Below are 14531 nucleotides of genomic sequence, written 5' to 3'. Positions count from 1 at the left end.
ATGAAATTAAATTCCTACTTCCCACCACACCACCGTGAATGGCAAGGGATTATGGATTGAAATGTGAAAAGTAAAACTTTAAAACTTTCAGGATATATAGGCGAATACCTTAACATCAATGTGGAATATATTAAAGTGTGCTTCCTGATGTACGGTGAATGGACCGAAATCCAGTCAATGGTGTGGAACTCATGATTAAAGCCAGTGGAGCTTGTCCAGATAAAGTGTACAATGAACAGGATGGAAGACATCCTGTGGTCACCAGGCTAAGTGTTCAGCTGCCATATGGGGTGTCCAGTTTATGCCTGGACATCCATAGTCATCAGAATCACACTTCTCCTCAAAGAAATGTGTTCCCACGTCAGAAATCTCTGATTATTAAGAACTTCTATCTATACTGAATTGAAATTTGTCTCAAAATTTCCTCCAATCAAAATGTATTAAATCTCTATCATGTGTTAGGAAATATAATGATGAATAAGACATGTTCCCTGCCCTTAAAGAGTGCTCATATTAGCAGGAGAGACAGATAGTAGACAACAAACTTCATACAAAGTGATGTAGGAAGTGAGACACATTTGGGAAACAGAGGATTAGAGGAAAGATGTTAATGGAACCAGGGAAGGCTCCACGGAGAAGGCAGTATTTATGTGGATTATAAAAGATAAATAAGAACATTGCAATGATGTGTGTGTGTGTGTGTGTGTGTGTGTGTGTGTGTGTGTGTTGGAGGGTGAGAAAGAATGGATTTTCAGAGATACTGTCCCTATCAGAGCTTCAGATATTTGGAGGTAACTATCAAGTGCCTGGAGGTTATGACGTGGCCAACCACTCATGGCAATTCAAGTTACAAATTTTTATTATCTTCAGGTTAAGCATCCCATCTTTGAACTATTCCTATGTGACATAGTTTTGAAGCATCTCCACTTTACTGGAAATACATAAACACTTTATATTATCATTCTTATTTTCCAAATTTAATGTCCATACTAGACACAAAATGAAGAGGAAGAAGAAGCACGGTAACTGCTCCCATCAGTTCAGTGGGGGACTCGGGCTGGCCCACGCCTGCGTGTACAAGCTGATGGGTTTATCTTCTCCCACTCAGTGATGGCACAGAAGTCAGCCACGGGGGCGTATTCACACGGTGGAAATTGGCAAACCAGGGCTTCTTTTTTTTTCCTTCCCATGCATGGACCAGCTCACCAGTGCCAGATAGAGAAGAGCTGTCATGTCCTTCAGTTTGGGTTCTTGACTCTGAAGGGAATCTAAGATAACGCTATCTGTTTTGTGAGGTTTCTCCACAATGTTGACTCAAATTGAACTTTTTGTCATGTAAGTCTTATGTCATTTCTTTTTTTCGTGCTATTAAATAAACAGCCTTCATAATAAGCAAATGTTCTAAATAAAGAAAAGAAAACCACCTGCAATTGTTTATTTCAGGTCTGTCTGCCTCCTCTTTCGTTTTTATTTTTAACAAAATGATGCACGTATATAGTTTAATCAATTTGTGCTGCAAGTTTTTAAAGAAAGCTCAGCATTTTCCTACTTCCCTCCTTCCTATTTTCCCCTCACTTGAGGCAACACTTTTAGCTGATTCCTTGGGTATTCATCTCCATATTTCTATTGCCATGTACTGAATTGTGTCCCCCTAAATACATGTGTTGAAGCCCTAGCCCCCAAGGTGACTGCAATTGGAGATGGGGCCTCTAAAGAGGTGATTAGGGTTAAATGAGGTTATAAGAGTGGAGCCCTGGTGTCCTTATAAGAAGAGGAAGAGACACTAGAGGTTCCCCGTCTGCCATGTGAGGACACAGTGAGAAGAAGGCCAGTCAGGAAGAGGCCATCATCAGGAACTAAATCAGTCAGCATCATGATGCTGGAATTCCATCCTCCAGAACTGTGTGAAAAGCTCTGTGGTAATCTGCTGCCACAGCCTGAGCTGACTAAGACACCTCCCAAATATGCTCATTTGGCCATTTCTTGGTTTTCCAGTTTTAGACACTTATCAGTTGAGTGCCCTCCACAGGTGACCAGGATTTCATGCATTTTCTTCCATCAGCACCCGTGCCCACCAACCTCTCCTTGCTTGTAACTGTCCCATCAAAACGACTGCGCTCCTGCTGTCACACCTTCCTGCCCCCATCACCTCTGAACATTTCCAAGAGACAGTTTTCAGATACTGATGTTTCCCTATATTTTGATTTCAGGATTCCTCTGTCTTTAAATTGGGGCTGACTACCCAATAAATTAAACCACACATACACACCTTCAAACCCGAACCAAAACAAACCAAACCAATGAACAAACATTATGAGAACATTCTTGGTATTTAAGAGAATATTGCAGTGAGAAATGGGAGAGCTTGGTCTGTGGTTCCATACGACTAAGTTGAGTTCGTTTTGACTTTCTAGACCTAACTGGACAACTCTATTACCAGCTGCCTCCTGTAAAGGCTCCAGAAAACGTTTATTAATGAATATGCTTAAATTGTGCTAGAATGAAAATTTTCTACATATCAGCTTATTAAAATTCTGTATCATAGATAAAGCCAGGGAAATGTTTTGGCCTCCTGTCTTATAACAGATGAGTGAACTGATATCTCTGAGTGAATTGTTTTTATTTAGAGATAAATAATATGCATTGTTTTCTTTAGGTGGCAATTTATGAGTAAAGTTAGTAATTACCACATGTGGGAGTCTGATTTAGTCATTATAGGACTGTGTGTAGTTCATAGTTGCTAGGTAACATAATAGTAAGAAAAAGAAAAAATTTGACCTTTATTGCATTCTATATTACAATTAAATATGAACTAAGCCAATAAAACTGTGACTAATAATTTCATATATATATGATTTCATATATATATGAAATGATTTGCTCCTTGCAGATGTATATTGTGTGCAGAGGTAATTTCTAATCAAGATTGGGGGAAACCACCCAGAATGACCATTCTGTGCCGTGCCTTGGGACCATGGTTTTCATCAGACTAGTCTTTGCATGAGTTTATTTTCACCAAGGAAATAAATATGCCCTAGCATTATGATAACCTACTACTCTTCAGAATTTATTAGTCTGGTCTTTTCTAAAACTAGTCAAAAAATGTCACTTCAAGCAGCTATTAATTGTAACTATGTCCAGCTCAATTGAAATGTTGAGCTCACAGTCAAAATTTATAGGGAAATAAAAATTTAGAAGCTTCCAGGCAGACCTTGCCAGAAACTGACTTTGATCTTAAGAAGACACCATATAAGGCACTAAACAATATTTAACACATGTATATAAAATCTCTATGTGATGATTTTAAAAATTATTTGTCTAACAATTATTTTAAGGTTATTTCTCCTTTTCTACCTCTAATATATTTATTGAGGAGTCAGTTGTGTAGCCCCTGTACTAGGACATTTACACATCTTACTTCTTTTTCATAACCACCTCCGTGAAACAGGGGATATACACGATCATCATTGCAATTTTGTGTGTCCTACAAATGAGAAAAATAAAGATTGAAAGAATTTCAGGAATTGGTTCAAGATCCCCAAATAGAAGCGGTTTAGTGAACAGAGAGTAAGAGAAAAAAAACAGAACAAAACACTCTCTTGGGAAAAATTTGTGGGGATTTCTTAATGATTCAGGGAATATGATATTGTGATAATTACTTTAAAAGATGAAAGAAAGGAAAGGAAAAAAGAAAGGAAGGGAGGGAGGGAGGGAGGAAGGAAGGAAGAAGGAAGGAAGGAAGGAAAAGTAAAGAATATCTAGGAAGCTACTGATAGTAGGGATAGTGCTATATAGATTCAAACCTATCAGGGTTGATTTTCCTATCTCGATATAATATTGCTGCCTGATCATGAATTCCGAAATAAGGACCTATATTCTTGGAAAGTAGTTTGAAAGAGCGTTTTCAGTTTCTTGCCTTTCTAAGTGATATAACACATGCAGTACCCATTGCATTAGTTTTCTCAACTTGGAACATTTTTCTTTTCTTTTCTTTTGGTTTATTCACTTGTCACAAAGAAAGTTTTGCTGAAATACCATCATTTTCCTAATAGTCAGTGATGATGTCCTGAGTACCATAGACCAGGGAGAAGATGGAATTGTGTGATCTCGTGAGGAGGGATGATTCATCCTTATTCACCAGCAAACAGCATGTCTTCTCCAAGAGGAGAGGTAAAAAGCCAAAGGAAGAAATGGGTGGGGAAGCGTTCCAAGTGTTTCATTATTTTTTCTTGGAGTGTCAATAAGCACATTTTCTAAATTGTTTTGTTTTGTTTTAATCTGCACTTGTTTTAGGAAACAAGTTTTTGCAGTGAAAAGAAATATCAGCTCCGGAGTCAGAATATGCAGGATCTGCCTGAAGTATGTAGCCTTGGGGAAGGCATTTCACATTTTGAACTTTAGTTTCCCAATGTAGAAGGGAGATAATAACTCAAATTCCATGTAAAGATTGTATGATACAGCATATGTCTGAATCTATTACAGTGTTTAGGATATAAGCTAGACACTAAATAAATGTTATCCCATTCTTTTCTCAATATAACAATTACTGGGCTCTGACAAAGCCCAATATTTGACATATACAAACCAATTTTAAAATATGAGCCCATAATTACAATCTGAAGCAAAGGTGTAAATGATTTTCAATGAAGTTAATTCCATTTTAAAAAATGCCTATTATTTTTAAGGCCTGTATTTGACATAACAGAGGATACAGTTGAGCAAGGTATAATCTTTATCTCTAAGTTACATGCGTTCTACTTGAATCTTAAGGGAAGACTTAAAAAATGACTAGGTAATTTGGTAGGTTGGATCTCAGATAAAAGATGAATAATCTAGATTGTAAAGAGTGAGTTAAATTATTAAAGCTATGATTAGGGACATAAGGCATCCACAGAAAGAAGTATTATTGCTCTAAGAGTTATCAAAAACATTCATAAGAATAAAATTAAAAATATATTGATGAATTATTTGAAGACAAACAAAGTAAATATAGGCCTCTCTCAATTTATTTATGAACTGGAATCTGGTAGCAAAATTAAAACTATATTTTTTTAGTATCCCACTTAAAGGCTTATTGCCAGCGTTCCTAACATTTGGAGCCTTTGTGGATTATCTGGGTTTATCACTATAGAAGCTGTTTCTGTTATAATAATTTATGTAGTCATCTTCCATTAGTGTAAAAAATATTTTTTTCTCTTCACAGGAAGAGATTTTCTTTTTGGGATCTCAAATGCTGTTCTTTTCATAGGACTGGCATTAATATCGTCAAGACCCCTCAAGAGCACAGCAGGACTCTTGAAAAGTGCAACACACAGTGGCAGTCAAAAGAAAAAGTCGTGTCCAAGACTAACCTGAAAAAGGATTAGTCTTTGAGAATAATTAAATGCCAACTAAAATTAGATCAGATTAAAAAATAACTGCCACAAAACGTTTGAAAATTATTACAGATAACTAAAGAATTAGATAAGTTGGGAATTTAGAATGCAATTCTCATAATTAACTTAGAAGTGTAGAAATACATCTTTTATAATTAGTATGACAAGAGACATAATTTATTAACATGTAGAAAAGAGTCCCAACCTTGCAGAAAAGCGATGGTTAATTACAGAAATAAATACAGTGGAGTGACTCAACTTTCCATTCTTTATTGAAGGGATCAATTGCTTTCTCAAATGATTTCCTGTATGATTTGCAGGAGGAAATAATTTTTGTGACTTTAAGCCTAAACTGCTATTGTGATAGGATTTTTGTTTGAAGCTTATGATCCACTCTTTAAAGAAATGGTTCTCATTTAAGCCACTGTTCTAATGGGGTAAGCAAAGCTGTGTTAAGCTGACTTATACATGCTGCAAACATCATTTTAGCACCTGGGTGCTTGCTGCTAAAAATTACTCTCTCCCTTTGAAGAGTATTATAATAATCTTGGCTATAGCATAGCTAGTGAATATTCTCAATGTACCTTCCTTGCAATTCTCCATAATCAACAGATTATCCCTGGATCCTTCATCATGCAGTGCAAAAAAAAAAAAAAAAAAAAAACCAAAAAAACAAACAAAAAAACCACTTAAAGGTAGCAGCAGACAGGAAAAGCTTTCTTTAAGGGGCAAACGATTAAAACATCTCCAATTGTTATCATTATTTTAAATTAGTTTTCTGTGCATGACTTCAGGTTTATGAAATGCTGATTAAAGTCTATAATGATTCCATTACTCGGATGCCTGACTGACAGGACAAAAAGTCTAATGGTGTCTCCAGATATTTAATTTATAACTCTTGTTAAGAATCAATGATACACATCACTATCTTGCTGGAAACTGGAAAAGAGATTGCAATATTTCTTTTCCAAAATGTTTCTTGAGCTCTGTACCAGGTGCTTTGGTAGGCCAGGATATGGAAACATGGATAAGCCAAGATGCTCGCAGTGAATGGGTAAAAAATACACCACAGCACGGTAGGTGCTACATGAAGAAGTGTGAGCAAAACATTGTGAGAATGCAAGGAGCAAAGTACCACGCTTCCCGGGATTTGAAGAATGGGTAGAAAATTTTCCAGATGAAGTGGGGAGGGCATCTGAGATTGGGGAAAGAGCATGAGGCTATCTGCGAGTCCACGGAGATAATAGTTCCAGTATCTGCCATAAAGACGATGAGCATCACTAATGCACTTAAGCATTGTATAGGTGTTTGTGATTATAATATGCTGAATGTTATACTGAGAGATATCTAACAACAAGATTAGAGACAGTCCACAGACTGAAGAGAAAGTTGTACTTTAGTGAGAGAGAAGGTGAGTCATTAAATTACTGGAAGAAGATATGTCTGATTATTATGCAGTCCTTGAGTTGTCTTTACAATTAAGTTCATGTCATCCTTCCATATGCCCCTGCCTGCCTTTGAAGCAGCAGCATCTCTGACCAGGGTCAAAGCCTCATCTCTGTCTGTCAATCATCTTGACTGGCTTCTACCTAGTCTGCCTCCTGGGGGCATTTCTCCACAGCCTCTAGGTCACAGTCCTCTGTACCTCCCTCCATGGTGTTGCATCTACTACTCTCTGGGTCTGGAAGACCCTCCTCACTCTCCTTTTTGCTTAATCAACTCTTGTACCTTCAAATCTTGGCTCATGTGGCATCTCCTCTAGGAGATGTGCTAAAACCGTGGGGCCAGCAAAACAGGAAATTCCCAGCATTCCAGAGCTGCCCTCCAGCCCCTACCAGTCTCTGCCCTCCTCCTGACTCCTAAGAGCATTAACAGTTTTCCCTATTTCTGAACTTGATCGAAATGGAATCATACAGTGTGTGCTCTTCTGTGTTTGGCTTCTTCCAGTAAACACTCTACTTGTGATATTTATCCATAATGCTGTGTATAGTTATAGATCATTTATTTGCATGGCCATGTAATATTCCATTAAGTAATACACCACCACTTATCTTCCTATACTACTATTGATTGGCACTGGAGTGTTTCCAGTTTGCAGCTTTTAAAAATAGTATAACTGTGACCAATGTTGCACCTACCTTTTAGTGAACATAGGTACATGTTTCTGTTGGTCATAGGTCAGAATTGCTGGGTCATGGAGTCTGAATATGTGCAGTTTGACAGTATTTTATAAAGTTAACCCAACATATCATTTAACCAAGCAATTCTATTCCAAGCTGTTTACTCAAGAAAAGTGAAAACATATGTCCACACAATGACCTGTACATTTACAGCATTTGTTCTGAGTATTTTCAGTACTTTGACGATATCATTCCATTGTCTTCAGGCTTCTATCCTTTTTTCTATTGAGAAGTTGGCTGTCAGTCTTATTGCCATTCATTTGAAGACTTGTGTTTTTCTTTTGATGCTTTTAAGATTTTGCTTTTCCCCCTGCTGCAGTTACCATGAAGTGCCTAGGTATTGTTTCTCTGTATTTTCCCCAGAGCTTCTTAAACTCTGTTTTGATGCCTTTCATCATTTTCAGAAAATTCTTGGTCCTTATCTCATTGACTATTGCTTTGGTCTTTTTTCTTTGTTTTCTCTTTCTGGACTCTAATTTCACTTTGGTTGTGTCACTTATTTTTATTACACTCTCTTCTGTGAGTTCTCTTTTCTTCTGTATTTCATTCTGCTATTCACTTGGGGCACTTACTACTTACCTGACTTTCAGATCACATTTTTTTTCTCCTACTGCATTCACTATGCTATTACTTTCATTTATTGAGGTTGCAAACTTCAGATGTTAAATATTTTAGATCTAGATTATCATCTAGATACTTTTTTACAGATTCAAATTATGTGGTAACAATTTATTGTCTATTACATCTTTTACAATGTTTTTTTGTTTTTGTTTTTGTTTTTTTTTGTGGTACGCAGGTCTCTCACTGTTGCGGCCTCTCCTGTTGTGGAGCACAGGCTCCGGATGCGCAGACTCAGCAGCCATGGCTCATGGGCCCAGCCGCTCCACGGCATGTGGGATCTTCCTGGACCAGGGCACTAACCCGTGTCCCCTGCATCGGCAGGCGGACCCTCAACCACTGCGCCACCAGGGAAGCCCTACAATGTTTTTGAATGCATTATTCATTGTTATTTTAATTTTTTTCATTAACTCCAGTATCTTGATCGTGTTGGGGTCTGCTTCTATTGTTTCTGTCTATTTTCATTTCTCATTTTTGTTTATCATAAAATCTTGTCTCTGCATGTTTAGTCATTTCTAGTTATATTCTGAACAATGACAAAAATGACAAGGAAAAAGACCTATAGAGACTCTGGTGATGATTATCTTCAAATATGATGTCTTGCTAGAAAAACATGTCTACTTTCAAAAGAATCCTGAATTCTTGCTTGGTTTCTCTGTCCTCCAAAATTGGTCTTTCCAGGAGCCAAACTTGAAGTCTCACCTTCAGGATATCCATAGTCAACAGATGCCCTACTTCAATCCTTTTTGTGGATCATCTAGTGCTTTTTTTAAAATTAAATTAAATTAATTTATTTTTTATTCAGCAGGTTCTTATTAGTTATCTATTTTATACGTATGGATCATCTAGTGTTAATTCAACGCTCCCTCTAAGGTTTTTTTATCTAGCTTGTGTTTTGTTTGCAGGACTGTTTTCCTGGAATATTGTTGAGTCCCGAGTGCTGTGAGAATGCAGGAGATTTTGGTCTAAGGGTCAGAAGTTCTTAGCCCATTCCTTTAGCACCTGTGCAGCCTCAGCTTTCGGCAAACGTCTTTAGTGAAAACCAGGTAGATATTCGGAGCCTTTCAATTTGTCGTTCTGGACCTGCTTGATTCTCAGCTCCTGGCTGGTTTCTCTTTTCACCAGGAACAACCTTCTGCCTGGGCCAAACCCAAACCTCCAGCCATGCTCAAAGTTGGCAAGCGTCTCCCAGGGGAAAGCACTAGTTGTTATGAGCTCATAACAATTAATTTAATTCATGAATTCCTTGTGCTATTTGTAGTCCTTTAAGTGCCTTGAAAATGTTATCTTTTGACATATAATTTATCACCTTTTTCTGTATCAGCAGGAACAGCTATTACTTTGGCCTCTGACATGCAACCAGAAAACATGCATTCCACTTCATCATTTTTAAGTGAAATATAAAAAAATCACCCAGAGGAAAATGACCAAGGGGGTAAAAGTGATTCATTTGAGGCTATTTAAGAACTGCTTGGAGACATCAGTGATGTTGTCTGTGAGTAGAGGTTAGACGTTATGTGTATGGCTTCAAATGATGAGAAGATTCTAGAAGGTGATGGATTTCAGGTCTAAGTAGGGAAGATTTTCTTTGAAATGTCAGATCTATGAGAAAACCAAATGTGCCAACTCTGGAGAGGATGCATGTTCTCTTTCAGGGGTTGTGCAAGCAGAGTTTGGGGTGTTGTTTGGTGACTGTAAAGAGAACATGGGCTGATTGGACCCTCATGATTCCTCCTGACCTTGTGATTCTATGAATTCCTTCTGCATTCTCTCCTGTAACAGAATTAATTTGTGTTTACCTAGCAGTAATCACAGTTATTACATGTACTGCATGGCTTACAGGAAGTTTTTCTGGACTCTAATACCTTTGGTTTAAGTAATTTATGTCAAAGCTAGTAGTTCTTTTTCCAGCAGATGAATTCTGTAGTGATATTTCCGTCTAGGTCTCGAGTTAAAAAGAATTATCACTGCCTGAACCTAAGTTGATAGCAATACGTCATGAACGTTCTTCTTATTATATAAAAACATGCTTTTAGAATCAAAGTCCACTCTCAATAGTTCAGCACCTATTCTATTCAGAGGAGAGAAAAGTGGTGCTATATTGTCACACTAGCTAACGTCCTTGATACAGCGATTATGCTATTTTCTGGAGTAGGCTCTCAGGTTTATTATAATTACTACATGCCACATTCAGATTTCATCATTTTCAGAATAACTTATGCCTGGAAAAATTGCTCACTGGTTGAATTTTAGAATGATAAATGTGTATCTTCTATGTAGATATAAGAGCTGATGTTTGCAATATATTTAATTGTAATCTCCATTAGTGTTTTGTTTAATAAACTCACTAAACCTATAATAATAATAATAATAACAATAACATTAATAAGTAGTAACAACTGTAGCTTTTTACTTTTCAAAGTTTTCTCATGTGTAAGATTAGGTCATTATAACTTAAGTCTCTGAGGCAGGCAGGGCAATCAATAAAATTCCAATTTCATAAACGAAAAACTGAGGTCCTAAATTATTAATGTCAACTGTTCAGTATCACACAGCTGGGGGAAAACTGGTATTAACATTCAGCGTCCTTTACCCCCAGTCTTTCTATTATTAAAAAATAGTAGAATGTTTCCCACAAATCTTATGCCCAAACAGAAGTCTTCAGGACTGAGTTAGTTTTTTGTGGATTGACCCTAATGCAGGTGACTCACCTCCCTTTGGCCCTAAATAAGCAAACCTAAATAAGTAAAGTAAATTCAGACTTACCTTAAAGAGGCAGAGATCTACTTGAGAGACTTGCTCTGAAAGGATTTTCATACCTGCCAGTGAAGAAGCTTGACTAGGAAGAGAAATAGAAGCAAACTCAGCTGGGTGTCTCCATTTATTCACTTTTGTTGAGGTGGAAATATTTGGGGAGTTTTAGTGACCAATGAAAGATCCTTTTACTCCCTTTCTAGAAAATTTGGGATTCTAGGGATATTGTGACCCAAACATGAGAATTCTTTACACATAAGAGCCTGTTTCGTCTAGGTCTTAGCCATCGTTTCTGGTAGGAACTTTGAAAATGACAAGGTGCTAAAGATATAGAAGCTGTTGGTTGGTTTCCATAAAAATGGCCCAATGCCCCACTCTGGGGATCATTCCATTATATCGTCCAAATACTTCTTCAGGGAAGAAATGCAGGGCCAAGTAACCTCTTGGTTACTGAGAGCTGGTCCGATTCTGCTCCCTGACCCAGCACTTGTCTACACTTATGCTCACCACGTTTTCAACTTGCATTCAGCTTGACTGAGTTCTGGTGACAGATGAAAACTCTGGAGAGTTATCTTGGAAGAATATATTACCAAGCCCTGAGAGTCTAAGCTCATGAAGTGGTTCAAGTCTATTCTTAGGGTTCTGGTCATGTGAGCATTCGCTAATTTATTTTCAGACAGGTAAAGTTGGAATATGCCTTTTCAGCATCGTATAAAGGAATCTTAAATATACACTGGAGAGGTTTACAAAAATAGCACACTGGATCTGTGGCAATTTGTGGCTAATTGATGGACATGATACATGTTTATGGAAGCACTGCCCTGAGCTAGGCGCTAGGTGTGCACTGGAGAGGATGCGGCTCTTCCCAAGATCTTAGAGACTGATCCAGAAGACAGTTGGGTACCTTAACTACCACCAGGAAATCATGATAGGAGTGCAAACTCAGGTGGAGACTGTGGATGAAAAATGCCACCTGTCATATCACTACACAAAGGATGCTGTAGCCAGCAAGCCTTCAGCCAATGCAGCCTGTCCCCCCCGCCCCCCCGCCTCCTCGCCCTGGCTGTACACCCTCAGGGGACTCAGGATGGAGAAAAGCAGGATCCTGGCCCCAGACAGCTGAGGTGCAGATCAAAGGATCGATTCCAGTGAGCCCAGACTCTTGCCTCTTCCCATACATAGAAAAGCATTAAATTCATGAACTTGAGATGTCTGGTTTTCTTTAATTAACAGTAATCTTTTGAAGATCTGACTACCTGGCTTTTGTTGCAAAAACCCCTGTAGATCCTGGGTACCCCCTGACCTCTTCACAGTGTTCCCCCACAGCTCTCTGAGAGGCTGCGTCCTGGGCTTGAGTCCTCAGTTTTGTCTGCAGAATAAAACAGAATTCTCAACTTTTAGGTTGTGCTTTTTTGTTTCAGTTGCCATACTTAAATGAGCTGTGAGAAAACTTAAGGAATAGAAGAAGTAGTACTTGACCTAGGACCTATAGGGTCAACTAAGTCTGCTAAGCGGAGAAGCTGCAGTGGGATGCAAAGTCAACAAAGGTAAAGGTTGAAGGGCAGGTTCATTCTGACAATTATGACCATTGTTAGTGCCCAGCTAATCACTTTATAGATCTCATTTTATTTTCATGTGAACTATGCTTCATGGTTACCTCAATTCACAGGTGATAGCGTGGACTATAGAATGATTCCTATCTGTAGCAGAGCTGATAAAGTTGAGGTCTGTCTGGCTCCCAAATAGTTAAGTACTTCAGTAGAATGCATTTTGAAGATGTACCACCCTGAGGGCCTGCCAATTAGTATCAACAGAAATACCACTTTATTCAACCTCAGAAATACCATTTTATCTAATCCAAGCCTCCCTTTAGGGTTCAATAGCCAGCAGGACATCTGTGTTTAGAGAGAAAGGACAGAGCGGTTTTCAGTAAGTTGACATCTCATAATGTACCTCTGCTGGGAGAAACCTAGCTATTCATGGGGTCCTAGACCCTCTTCACAAAATTATTTGCAAATGGCTGGAATACAGGGCCCAGGAACATGTTGACCTCCCTGCCATTCAGGGCTCTTTACAGGTCAACTTTTGCTAGTTTCAGGGATGTAAAACGAATGCTTTTTGCTGGGAACAGCAGCCCCGGTGAAAATATTTTAAGTGTTTCAGGGCACAAAAGTACAAACCACACTATTTTTATTGTCACCTCCTTGAAATCCTGCACGGGTTATTTTCCTAATAGGAAGAACAAAGCCATTTTAAGCTGAATGGCTAAGGTTTGAATGCTACCATCATTGTATGACCTGAGGCCAGGCTGATGACATCTCTGAGCTTATGCTTCTATAATTTAGTAAGTAGTTATAAATGGAATTTCTCCATTTTCCCTCCGAAATGTCAATATCTGAAGTTTTGCAAATTATATTTATTTTGCAGCTTTTGTGATATGGACACACGTAAGTGGAACAACAAATAACTAGAGATGACATGTTAAACTTTGAAAAAAGAGGGGAAAAAAGTTTTCTCTTTCAAAGAGGAATTTTCGTTTTGAGCTCTCAGAATAAAAACCTAAGTAGATCATTAACACTGGTTTCAAGTCAAAAAAGGTAAACAACTTGGCTCTCACAGGGAGATTTGGCCAGTCAAATGGTGCAGAAAAAGGGATGTCAAAACGACTGCAATTAGCATCCCGGAACTAGTGGACATCTTGTACAGGGGTGGTTGTGATGTGTGTGGGAAAGGAATAAAGCATGAGGTAAGGAACAAGTGTTCTTAATATCCACAAGGCCAAGACTCCTGGGACCTATTTCCTATGGGAGCAAACCCAGAAACAGGTGGGGAGGGATAGTCGTTTTGGAATCAGCAGCTTGATACACAACCAGATGGAAAGAAGGCGCAGTGGTGAAATTTGAAACCCATCAAGGAGCCTTTGGTGGACATGATCTTGACTACAATACACAGAGAGATGATCAGAGGCACCACTCCCATTTTAGCTGCTATAAAATTGTATTAGGTGTAGAAGTAAATATTGGTATTAGCTCGGGCCTTTACAAAGCCAGGTGTTCAAGGACAGGTCACATGTCCATCCTGTAGAAGCTGTTTCTGCCAAACACTAATTGTAAGTAATTTGCAAAATTTCCTTTAGTCTTGATGAAAGCACTTGGTTATTTTTTGACTGTTCTTAATAGTGACTTTTTTTTTCTTCCAGATCTTTTAAAAATATAAGTCAACTCACAGATACAGAGAACAGACTTGGGGTTGTCCAGAGGAAGTGGGAGTGGGGGTGGGATGGACTGGGAGTTTGGGGTTAGCAGATGTAAAACTATTATATATAGGATGGATAAACAATAAGGTCCTACCATATAGCACAGGGAACTATATTCAATATCCTGTGATAAACCATAATGGAAAAGAATACGAAAAAGGATAATATATGTATAACTGAATCACTTTGCTGTACAGCAGAAATTAACACAACATTGTAAATCAACTGTACTTCAATGAAATAAATTAAAAAACATACAGGTCAGTTCTTCACAGAACAATCTGACAGGTACTTTGTAAAGCAATCAATACCTAGTCACATGTATTTCAGGAATATTTTATGGTGACT

Source organism: Phocoena phocoena, chromosome 14 (assembly GCF_963924675.1).
Source record: "Phocoena phocoena chromosome 14, mPhoPho1.1, whole genome shotgun sequence".
Taxonomy (NCBI): domain Eukaryota; kingdom Metazoa; phylum Chordata; class Mammalia; order Artiodactyla; family Phocoenidae; genus Phocoena; species Phocoena phocoena.
Note: the sequence above shows the minus strand (reverse complement) of the source record.